This window comes from Phocoena phocoena, chromosome 18, assembly GCF_963924675.1.
Source record: "Phocoena phocoena chromosome 18, mPhoPho1.1, whole genome shotgun sequence".
Classification (NCBI taxonomy): Eukaryota; Metazoa; Chordata; class Mammalia; order Artiodactyla; family Phocoenidae; genus Phocoena; species Phocoena phocoena.
This window is the reverse complement of record NC_089236.1, coordinates 11,068,144-11,081,033: the sequence shown is the minus strand read 5'-3', so window position 1 is coordinate 11,081,033 and position 12,890 is coordinate 11,068,144. Positions and strand designations below refer to the sequence as shown.

At 36.7% G+C, this 12,890-nt stretch overlaps 1 protein-coding gene and 1 pseudogene across 4 annotated transcripts in view; both read right to left on the bottom strand.

The window, feature by feature from the left end:
- NBEA (neurobeachin) overlaps positions 1 to 12,890 on the bottom strand; it is a 618,385-nt gene that overhangs the window by 523,444 nt on the left and 82,051 nt on the right. The gene's annotated exons all lie outside the window — the stretch shown is intronic.
- Positions 6,709 to 8,708, bottom strand: LOC136137850 (Y-box-binding protein 1 pseudogene; annotated as a pseudogene).

Here is a 12,890-nt window from a genome sequence, read left to right as displayed (position 1 = left end):
AAAGGTTATGCAATCCAAAAACCAGAGAGAAAAGAGAGTGAAGAATGATCAGAGCCTCAGAGAAATTTGGGAAACAATTAACTGTACTAAGGTATGAAGAATGAGAATACCAAAAGCAGAGAAGAAAGAGAAAAGAAAAGCAAAATATTCAAAAATTTAATGGATGATAAGTTCCCAATTTATTGAAAAGCATTAATTTACCTATTCAGGAAGCCCATGAACTTAGAGAAAGATAAAAGCAAAGAAATCTACAAACAGAAAAGTCATAGTAATGGTGAAAGCCCAAGACAAGGAGAAAATCTTAAAAGCAGCACAAGAAAAACGACTCTTTACTTAAAAGAGAACAATAATAAGATCAACAGCAGACTTCTCATCTGAAAAAATGGAGGCCAGAACACAGAGGAATAAAGCATTCAAAGTACTCAAAGAAAAAAATATCAACCAAGAATTTATATCCAGCAAATCTAGCTTCCAAATCTAAAAGGAAAATAAGATACATTCCCAAATAAATAAGAACTAAGATAATTTACTGCTAGCTGACCTACCTTACAAGAAATAACAAAGGGAAGTCCTTCAAGCTAAAAGTGACAGTAATTTGAATCCACATGAAAAACAAAGAGCACCAGTAGTCATGTGGTTATAAAAGATGGTATAAATGCATATTTATTCTCCTTTTTCCCTCTTAACAGATTTCAAAGCAATTTTATAAGATAATGTGTATATAAAGTATGGTTTTGCCTGTAACAGAAAAATGTAATGTATTTGCTAATAACAACCCAAAGGAGGTGAGTGGGAAAGCTATATTGAGCTAAGGAAATAAGTCCAGGTGATAGATGAACAAATGAGGAAATCCATAAATGAAAATTAGGTTAATATAACAAAAGCTATAAACATAAAGTTGATTTTCTTCTCTCAGCTTCCTTAAAAGACATTCAACTATATAAAGTAATAATTATAATAATGTAATGTTGGGTTTGTAACCAACATTGTAATATGTACTACATATAACTATATCACAAAAAAGAAGAAAAACAAAATACATCTATAAGAAGTAACATTTCTATATCTCACGGGAATTAAGTTAGTATAAATCTGAAGCTGATTCTGATAAGTTAAAATTTAAATGGTAAGTCCTATAGTAACAACTAAGTAAATAAGTAAAAGAAATAGAGTGAAAAAATTCATTAAAGATATGAAAATGCTACAATAGAAAATATTCATTTAATTCAAAAGAAAGCAGTAAAGAATAAATATAGGAATTAAAAAGAACATGAGACATAGGTAACAGAACGGCAGATGTAAATCCAACTATATCAGTAACATTAAAGGTGAATGGAAAAACAATCTGCTCAAAAGGCAGATGTTATTAGATTGGATAATAAAACAAGATCTAACAATGTATTGTCTATAGGAGGCATACTCTAGAGTCAAAGTCAAAAATCGATTCAAAGTAAAAGGGAAAATTTATCAACAATCCACAAGAAAGCTGGAGTTGCTGTACTAAGCGAAAACAGACTTTAAACAAAATATGTTACTAGAGGCAGAGTGACATTTAATAATAATAAAAGAATCAATCCACCAAGAAGATAATAACATATGTGCACCTAACAACCAAGCACCAAAATACATGAAGAAGAACTTGACAGAAATGAAGGAAGAAACATTAAGACAAGTTAAGATTAATAGTTGATAACTTCAATTCCCAAGTCAAACAGTGGATAGAACAACTAGGCAGAAGTCAACAAAGAAACATAAAAGTTGAATAACACTATAAAGTGATCAGACCTAAACGATATCTCTATAACACTACACCCTACAACAGCAGAATATACATAACTCTTAACTGTACATCAAACATTGGATAGAGCAATGCTAAGCCATAAATCAAACCTGATTAAATTTACAAGGGTAAATATAATACAAAGTACCTTCTTTGACCAAAATGGAATCAAATTAGAAATCAATAATAGAAAGAAATTTCAGAAATTCAAAAATATTGTGGAAATAAACAACAAATTGCTAAATAAAAATGTGTCAAAAAGAAGTCAAAAGGGAAATTATAAAATGTTTTGAGATGAATGAAAATAAAGGCACAAATGCCAAAACATAAGCAGGTAAAGCAGTACTCAGAGGCAACACTGTAAGTGTTTATATTAAAAAAGACATCAAATCAACAACCAAGTCTTCCACCTTATGACATTGGATAACAAAAGAACAAACTAAACATAAAACAAGCAGAAGGAAGAAAACACTAAGAATTACAGGAAAAATTATTGAAATAGAGAATAAGAAAAACAATAGAGAAAACACAACAAAAACAAAAGCTGATTCTTTGTAAAGATCAAAATTGACAAACCTATACCTAGACTAATTAATACTGTTAATATTATTATCTCAATAAATGCTTATCTTAATAAACACAGCAAAGGCATTTGACAAAATCCAACACCCCTTTATTTTAAAAAGTGTTCAGCAAAGTAGGGGTAAAAATGGAGTTTCCCCAATCTGATAAAAAGCATCAATGAAAAGCTCACAGATAACAACACATTTAATGCTAAAAGACTGAAAGCGTTCCCCCTAAGATCAGTAACAAGACAAGGATACCTGTGCTAATGTTCTGTTCAACATTATACTGGAGATTCTAGATAAAACTATTAGTGCTAGTATTTTCAGCAAGATTGCAGGATACAGAATCATAACATAAAAATCCATTGTATACACTAGCAAAGAAAATCAAACATAACATTTATAAACAACTCTATGACAGCATCAAAAATAATAAAATACTAGAGAATAAATTTAACAAAAGAAGTCAAGATTTCTGGCATTTGACTTATGGCAAAAAGTACAAATCCTCTTTGAAAGAAATTAAGAAGACACAAATAAATGTAAAGACATCCCATGTTCACGGATTGGAGGACTTAATATTGTGTAGTTGGTAAGATTCTCCAAATAAAAGATTCAACACAATCTCTATCAAGATCACAGTTGGGTTTTGTTGTTATTGTTGTTGTTTTGTGTGGGTGTGTTGTTTTTTTTCAGAAACTGACAAGTTGATCCTAAAATTTATGTGGAAATTAAAGGGACCCATCATTTCCCAATTTCAAAATTTATATAAAATGTCCAGAATAGGCAAATCTATAGAATCAGAAAGGTTAGTGATTGCTTAGAAATGGGGTAAGGAGTGAGAGAATAAAAAGTTGAGAGCTAAAGGGTGCAAGGTTTCTTTTCTGAGATGGTAAAAATGTTCTAAAATTCACTGTGTTGATAGTTGCATATATCTGTGAATATACTAAAACCCTTGGATTATAAATTTTAAATGGGTGAATTGAATATATGTGAATTATATCCCAATAAAGCTGGCATTAAACAAAAAAATAAAACAAAAAAATAAAACACAAAGAAATGAAGCTCTTTTCCTCTTACTATTCCTCCTGCCTTCCTGAAAATTCATAAAGCTAACAGGTAGGGCTAAACAAGGCAGGGGTTTGCACTAGGGGTAGAGGTGAGGAGCTGCAGTGGCCAGCAGGGTGGCAGAGCCCTCAGCTGAGTCAGGAGCATAACCAGGCAACATGGTGTCAAAGTCCTAGAGAGGTGAGGAGTGTGTCCACCCAACAGGGTTATTAGCCAGGCATGGGAGACAGAGAATGAACAAAGAATGAACAAAAACTGTTCTGTTGAGCAGACTAAAGATACATTATAACATAAACGTTGTGAACTAGATCATTTTCCTAAAAAGGACATTATGGGACAATTAGCAAAATTTTAATGGGGTCTGAGAATTACATGGTAGTAACACATTGATATTAATTATTATATAAAGGAATGTTTTTGTTATATATAATTATATAAAGGTAGTAACACACTGATGTTAATAATTATATAAAGGAATTATATAAAGGAATACAAACACAATATTCAGGGATGATGGGACATTATGTCAGCAATACTCTCAAATGGCTCAGGGAAAAAATTGCTTACTACTGTGCTTGTAACTTTTCTGTAAGTTTCACTTTATTTTTAAATTTAAAAGATGAGAAAGAAAAAAAAAGATGAAGATTCAAGATAAAGTGACAAATATTAAAGATAAGCAAAGTAAATCAAACATGTATAGTCAAGTCTCTGAAGAAAACCAAAGCAAGGAAATAGAACAAACAGTGAACAGTATAAAAAATTCCTTGAAATATAAAAAGATACAAGACTGCACACTGAAAGTGCATACCACTTAAACGAGAAATCAACTCAGAATATTTAAGACCTACCTAGCAAAATTGCTGAATTTAAACAAAATCCTTTGAACATGTGGGCAAAAAGAGCAAGTGACTTACAATAGAAAGCATATTAAACTGTCATCAGACTTTCAACAAAAATACTTTAAGCCAGAAGAAAATTAGTAACAAATTTGAGATGTACAAAGAAAGGTTAGTCAAGGACTTTATAGCAAAGCAAATGGCTGTCAAACATAATGGTCCCTGATAAACTAATACCGAAATGCAGTTCTCAAAAAACATTCTTCCCATGAGTCCTTCCTGAAGAATAAACTATAGAATAAGCTTTAGATAGGCAAAACACATCAATGTAAGGAATGTGATGAACCTTAAATATATAAGTACTTTAAAACTACTAAGAGTTAAAATAAGAGAGAATAATATGTAATAACTACGTGCATTCACAATGTAGTTAATCCCTTGTATTAGTTTGCTAGGACTGCCATAACAAAGTACCAGAGTCCAAGTAGCTTAAACAACAGAAATTTATTTTCTCACAATTCTGGAGGCTAGAAATCCAAGGTCAAACTGTCAGCAGGGTTGGACTCTGAAGCCTCTCTCCTTGGCTTGTAAATGACCCACTTCTCCTCCCTGTATCTTCATGTGTGTCTTCTGCGTGTGTCTGTGTTCTAACTTCCTCTCCTTATAACATTCATATTGTATTAGGACCCACCCTAATGACTTCACTTCACTTTACCTCCTTAAAGACCTTATCTCCAGATATAGCCACATTGCGAGTTGGAACTTCAACATAGGAATTTTGGAGGAACACAATTCAGCCCATAACATTTATACCTCAGAAATTAGAAAATGGCAAGGAGAACAGAGAGAGCATATGGAAAACAAACTGTTTTCAGTAATTATGTCTGTAGGGTAGTATTGGTACTGTAGTTCTTAGACTGTTATATGTGTAATTATAGGCTTTTCTAATTCTAACATGCTCCATGTACTTGCCAACAAGATGTCTCAATGTGGAAGAAAGGAGATACAGATTTAACTAAGAGGAGGTAGAGATAAAACACAGCAAGTCCTAAATTTCCCATTAATAGAGACTAGAGATTCTTGGAGTACCGGCTGATTCCAGGACTGAAACAACAAAATGTTCAGGATGAGCCAGAAACATCGTCATAGGAAATAGCAAGGAAGCTATCAAAGACTACAGGGTCAGGTCAAATGGACTAAGAGACCAACTAGAAGAGATACCCAAAGTTGGAGCAATTTGAAGTTTTAAAAGAAAAACACAGTAACTGCTATAGATTGAAACACCTCAAATACATTTAAATCTAAAAGTTTATAATGACACTTTAAAAACTGGAGATCTCTGAATAATGAGAAAGTGGCATTAAGATTATATTATTCCCCCTCAGTGGTCATTAGGTACATTATTAGTCAGAGCTGCTAGAGGAGAAACTTGTTAGTATATAGAAAATGTATATTAACTGGATAAACCCAGTAGGAATTACCCATTTTAAGACCAACGGGTAAAAATTATTTGAATATGGGTAATAAGATAAGGCTCTGCTGGGCTTCCCTGGTGGCGCAGAGGTTGAGAGTCCGCCTGCCGATGCAGGGGACGCCGGTTCGTGCCCTATTCTGGGAGGATCCCACATGCCGCAGAGCGGCTGGGCCTGTGAGCCATGGCCGTTGAGCCTGCGCGTCTGGAGGCTGTGCTCCGCAACGGGAGAAGCCACAACAGTGAGAGGCCCACATACCGGAAAAAAATAAAATAAAATAAGGCTCTGCTGAAGGCATTGCATTGGGGGAATAAAACTAGAACTTTGGAAAAACAGAACACTTTTCTTGCCATTCACTGAAATTCTAGCATTCTAAATATAGTATAGCTTATAAAGTAATATGCCTGATATTTTAAAGCAAATATACCTAAACAAGTATGATCAAATGAGTGGTGTATTTTGCAAAAGAATCCTCTTAGAACTACTCACATATATTCTATTACTCAAAATATTCCTTATATCTAGGATTTTTTTTAAAAAAAAACTATTTTCAGAATCTACAGGGTTTTTTAAAGACCTTTATTAACAGGTGCTTGCAGTTTACTGACTTTTTTGAAAAAAAAATCATGTTGTGAACGTTTATTATATTATAAATTAAGGTTCTTAAAATCTTAACTTGAACAAATATGAAACAATTTAAAAACGTTTAAAGGTGTATTGAGAAAAACCAGCCTTAAAAAAAAAAAAATGTTTGTCATCATCAAAGAGTCTTTAAGTAAAGAGATAGTAAAAACTCCAGCCTGCATAGGTAGTGCAGGTAATACTTCCAGCTATCTGGTCAAGGGGCAAAGAGCAAGCACTTGAGGTCTTCAGCGCCACTCTCCTTTTCTTATTGCTGAAACTTTACATTCATTTCTTCTTGTTGGATAGCTAAATCAGATGATGGTAGAGATGGGAAAAGCGCGTTTACTCAGCCTCCAGCAAGACTAATTCTCAGCTGGTGCATCTGCTGCTTTTCTCTTTGCCATCTTGTACTTTAGGGTTTTCTGGGGGTCTGCATTGGTAATTGAAGCTACGTCCTTAACAACGTTGAGGTGACTGCTGACCTTAGTCTCATCTCCTTGATTTTCCCTAGCTCCTTCATTGTGGTCCTCTCTAGGCTGTCTTGGGTGAAGTAAGTCCTTGTGGAATGGTGGTCTATAAACCACATTACATACTCTGTCTCACTGGTCTACCTTGCTCTCTTGCACCCTGGTTGTCAGCACCTTCCATCACTTCTCCCTGCACAGTAGGGTTGGAATACTGTGGTTGACACCCGTAGGGTCTCCACATAGTAAGATGGGCACAGTGGCCTGCTGTAGAGCCTGGCCTTTGGGACCACTCTCCGATCCCTCATTCTTTCTCCATTCTTATTATTCTGGTCATTCTGCTGTTAATTGTGTGGAGCACCCCTATTATGTGGACGGTATCTATCATGGTTACATCTGCTGCATATTTACTGCCTGGCACTAGAACTCCACCAGGGCCTGAAACGTTCACTGCTTCCACACCCTTTTCTCCTTTCAGCAACATCAAACTCCAAGTTTCTCCATCTCTTACACTGCAAAGGTGCCTCCTGGAGTTATTCTTCTTTAGGGCAGACTGGTATACAAATACATCTTCTTTGGTGTTATTCCTATTGAAAAAATCACATCCGTTTCTTACACTGAACCATTTTACTGTTCCAAAAACCTTCACTGTGATGAGTTTCTTGTCCCTGCAGGCAGGTGCTGCAGATGTGAAGCCACAGGGGCCACTGCTCCCCATGGTGCTGCTGGGCTGGGCCTCGGCCTGGATGCTTACGGTTGTAGTGATGGTGACTGGGGCCAGCTGAGGCAGCTGTGGCTCCTTGGGGAGATGGGGGTGCTACTCAGGGCTCTCTGGGGTTGGCTCTCCATTCCCACTACCAGCTGAACTCTACAGCATTTTAAATTATATTTTTGAAGGAGAACTGTCATCCCCAAGGGATTGATTTAATTTTGGAAAAAGAGAAAAGATTTGAAGCCACGCTTGCTGAATTAATAGGTGCCATAAAACCACCTTTCATCAAAAATACAGTTTAGCTCTAAAGTAATGAAACTGTTTCCTTGTGTCACTTAAAAACTGACCATGCAGGCAATTCCAAAAAAGAAATGCAATTAACTTGAAAAATGGTAGCATATTTTGAATATGTATATATCTTCCAAAAGAAACTGGCTAAAAAGGAAAATCATTTAAAATATGATAGTTTAAAAATAAAGCTTCCCTTTTTACAGAGCAAGTTGTTTATATAACCATATTTCAAAGGCACATTAAGTACATATTACTCAGAGGCTTTTATTTCTATAAAATTTTTATTTACAAATGTACTAGACATAAAAATATGTGTGATACAGTAAAAGGAAATAACCAGGAGACCAGAAAAAACCAACTACATATAAACAGTTCCTCAAAAAGAAAAAAATGATGGAAATGGAGTGGAGTATCACAAAAGAAGAGATAACGTCTTGGTATGAAATGTACTATAGCAGTGGTACCAGGGACTGGTTTTGTGGAAGACAATTTTTCCACAGACCGGCGGGAAGGAGGTTTCTGGATGATTCAAGAGCATTACATTTATTGTGCGCTTCATTTCTGTTATTATAACATGTAATATATAATGAAATAATTATACCACTCACCATAATGCAGAATCAGTGGGAGCTTGTTTTCTTGCAACTGGATGGTCCCATCTGGGGTTGATTAGAGATAGTGACACCCGAGGTGTGTTGCTTACGTCCAGTCTACTCTGTGATCTCATTCTGCTTGCTGTCACTGCAGAAAACCCTGCTTCACAAAGATAGGATGTTGGAAATGCAAGCAGGCTTTACAGTGCTTTTGTGGCAATCTCAGGATATTCGGCCTGACTTTAATCCAGATGTATGGAGATTTGAAGTTGTCTCAAACATACTTTTAAGGCCACTGTCATTTGCCATCTCAGGCAGTTGATCCTCTTCTAGCATGGACAAAGTCGATTCACCTGGCTTACTCACGAATAAGTGAATCTACTCCTTCCCAGTTCAGGGGTCTTTTGTGGTTGGGAAGTAATGCTCAAACTCTTTTGAAAGCTGAGATAGGTGATCATGCACCAGCTGGGAGCGAAAAGGCCCTGGTTCAGTCTATTTCAAAATCTCTGCTAATGTTTGAAACATGTCAGAAGTCCCAATGTTCACTCGTTGCCCCCATAATTCCAGTTTGGCTTTGAATGCAGCCACTTTATCTACTGACTTGAACACAGTTGCTGTTCTCCCCTGAAGTCACAGACTGAGTTCGTTGAGCAGGTTGAATATGTCACACAAGTAACCAAGTTTTGCGACCCATTCTGTGTCACTGAAATGTGCTGCCAGTGGTGACTGTTTTTCTAAAACAAATCTCTGGAGCAGCTTTCGGAACTCAAAAACTCTGGCCAGGGATCTCCCTTTAGAAAGCCATCTCACTTCTGTGTATAAGAGAAGACGTGTGTGCTCTGCGTCCATCTCCTCACAGAGCTGCACGAACAGACGTGAGTTAAGGCCATGTGCTTTGATGTGGTTGATAATTTTAATCACATCCTGCAAAACGTTAAGTTCAGTCGACATTTGTCGTCTAGGCAGAACTTCTCTATGGATGACATAGTGCGTAGACACACATTCAGAAGTGACCTCTTTTGACCCGAGTAGTGAAACCAGAAAGCCATCCAGTCATGGCAGCCACTCTGTCCGTGCATATACTGACACAAAGTGCCCAATTCAGTTTTCCTGATATGTAATCATTCAAAGACTGAATAGTTCTGCAGCTGTGGTGTTGGTTGGCAACAAAAGTGCACATAACATATCCTCATGCACATCCTCCTGAAAAATATATCGCACAAAAACAAGCACTGTTGCCTTGTCAACATCAGTAGACTCGTCATCCTGGATTGTGTACCACGGTGACTCATTAATCCTCTCTAACAATTGTGCCTCAATATCCTCTGCTATTTCGTCAATTCATCTAGTTATGGTTCTAGCCGAAAGAGGAACATGTGCCACCTTTTGAACTGCAACCTCTCCTAAAAGTTCACGACAAATGTCCTTAGCAGCAGGCAGGATCAACTCTTCACCAACAGTAAAGGGCTTCTTAGCTTTAGAAATGCGGTTAGCCACTAAGAATGATGCTCTCGGTGCAGACACATTTGATGAAGTGGCGGCCTTCAATAATTGCTTCTGTTCTTCATGTTCACGTTTTTTTTCTTTTGAAAAATTCCAAATTCTTGTCTTTTAATGCAGGGTGCTTGGTCTCCATGTGGCGAAGCAGTTTTGAAGGTTTCATGGATTTGCTGGATAGAGAGTCGCCACGTATTATACAAAGCGGGCTTGGAGAATGTGAATCACCTGTTGCAATGAACCCATAATTTAAGTAGGACTCTTGGTTTTTTCTTTTAAACGCAGCCTTCTTTTTGTTGGCATTCTTAAGAGTCTTCTGCTCTCTCATCATTGGGTCTTTCCCCCTTTTCAAAGAAGCTCTCCAGCGACGTTTGATTTTTACTCATTTTGGCTAGGGTTAGCTTGTGGGCTTACCAAAACTGTGACTGAGACAAGTGTGCAGGGCAGGAAAGAGGCACATACAGAAGTGGTGAATAAAATAATGGGCGGGCCACGCGTGGACTAAATTATGTGTCGGATTCTGACTTAAAGCCCACCACCAGATGCAGCTGTATAACGGAAGTACATCGACTCACTTGCCACTATAAAACCTGCCACCAGATGCAGCTTAATTGTCACTTGCCACTCACCAATAGGGTTTTGATATGAGTCTGCAAGCAATTGAGTTATTATGGTCTCTGTGCAAACCTCTCTGCTGATGATCATCTGTATTTGCAGCTGCTCCCCAGCACTGGCATCACCGCCTCAGCTCCACCTCAGATCATCAAGCATTAGAGTCTCACAAGGAGCACAAACCCAGATCCCTCGCACGCACAGTCCACAGCAGTTCGTGCTCCTATGAGAATCTAATGCCACCACTGATCTGACAGGAGACGGAGCTCAGGCAGTAATGCAAGCAATGGGGAGCAGCTGTAAATACAGATGAAGCTTTGCTCGCTCATCCACCACTCACCTCCTGCTGTGTGGCCTGGTTCCTAACAGGCCACAGACCACTTTTGGTCTGTGGCACAGGGGTTGGGGGCCCCTGTACTATAGAATGAAACAAGCAAAACTAAACTATATGTTCAATTATAAAACATTTAATGCTTCTCTTTGAATTCTGAAAGGACACTACTGTCTTCATTAAGGTTTTTTTCTCCCACTTCAACTAATTGCCTAAGGTGTGATAAGCAAGATTACTCATGACCTCCATGCTGCTAAATTCAGTAGACATTTTTCAGTCCTCAATTTACTCAACCTGTCAGCAGCATTTGAAAGTTAATCATTTCCTCTTCCTTTAGACTCATTACTCAGTCATCTTTTGTCTCTCAACTCACTTTATTGGTACCTAAATCCAGTCTTGGGGCTTTAAATCCTGTCTATATCCTGTCAACTTTAAACTTCTATCTCCAAACTACACTTCTCTCCTAAGCTCCAGACTTATCTCATTTCTCCATTTAGATGTCTAATAGGCATTTCAAATTTAACATGTCAAAAGCCAAACTCTTGATCTTCCTCCCCAAAACTTAGTCCTTCCAAGTCTTTCCCATCTCAGTAAATAACAAATCCATCGATTCAGTTATTCAAGCACTGGGTCACCTTTGAATCCTCTCTTGCTCCTTTACCCCATATTTAGAGTGACAGAATATCCTACTCACTTTACTTCCAAAATACATCCAAAAGCTGTCCTCTTAGAGTTTTAGTTTAGGTATGCTTTATCAAAATCCAGTCAAGTCCCATTACTTTCCACTGCTATCAGCCTTGTCTAAACTACCATCATCTTTCACCAAAATATTTGCAATAGCCTTCTAACTAGTCTCTCTATTGCCACTGATGCTTTTAATATTGATATCAGATCAACCCACTCAAGACTCTCCAAAGGCTTTCACTCTCACTCAAGAGTAAAAAGCAAAGTCAGAACGATCATTTGCAAGTCTTTAATTGACACCTGAATTTATCTCCTACTACTCTCTGCCTCTCTCTATCCTAGTCACAAGGAAATACAGTCACAGTGTTTTTTAATCTACCAAGTCAGATCCTACTAATGCCCTTAAGACTTTCCCTCCCATTTGCCCTGAAAGCTCTTCCCCAGATGTACGTGGCTGGCATCAACTTCATCTCCTTGAGGTCTTTAGTAAAACCTCTTCTAATCACTCTATTTTAAACTGCAGTCTACCACTTTCCCTGTTTTTTATCTACTTTATTTTTCACATTGTACTTATCACCATCTAGCACATTATATATTTTTCTTTTTTATTTTGTTTTGTTGTCTGTCTCCTCCCATGATAATGTACATCCTCTTTCCCCCCACTAAAGGCAGGAATTTTTTTTTATTGAAGTACAGTTGACTTATATTATTTTCAGATGTACTTATAGTGTACTTATAATACAGTGACTTATAATAATTATAAGATGTACTTATAGTGACATATTAGTCACTATGTTTAGTGACTGCTTCAATAGTTTTATAGATTACACACTATACAAAGTTATTATAATACTATTTATAATATTCCTTGGGCTGTACATTACATCTATGTGACTTGCTTTATAACTGGTAGTGTGTACCTCTTAATCCCCTTGATCTATTTCACCCATCCTCCCATCTTTCCTCCAGCAATCACTAGTTTGTTCTCTGTATCTGTTTATAATAGAAACAGAATATGTTTCTATTTTGGTATATTTGTTGATTTGTTTTGTTTACTAGATTCCACATATTAAGTAAAAAAATACAGTATTTGTCTTTCTCCGTCAAAGCAGGGATTCTTGTCTGTTTTATTCACTATCATATCCCTAACCCCTGAACACCTAGAATAACAATGCCAAAAAACAACATTTAATAGTAATATTTACTAAAAGAAAGAATGACTGAAAGAGTGAATGATTCTTATTCATATTCAGTCTCCATTGGCTTGCATTAATTTATTTTGTTTTTCCTTTCTATTAAGTATGTATTGAATATATGTTACCTTTGATTTGAAAAACAGGTCTACAGCATAGGCTGTAGG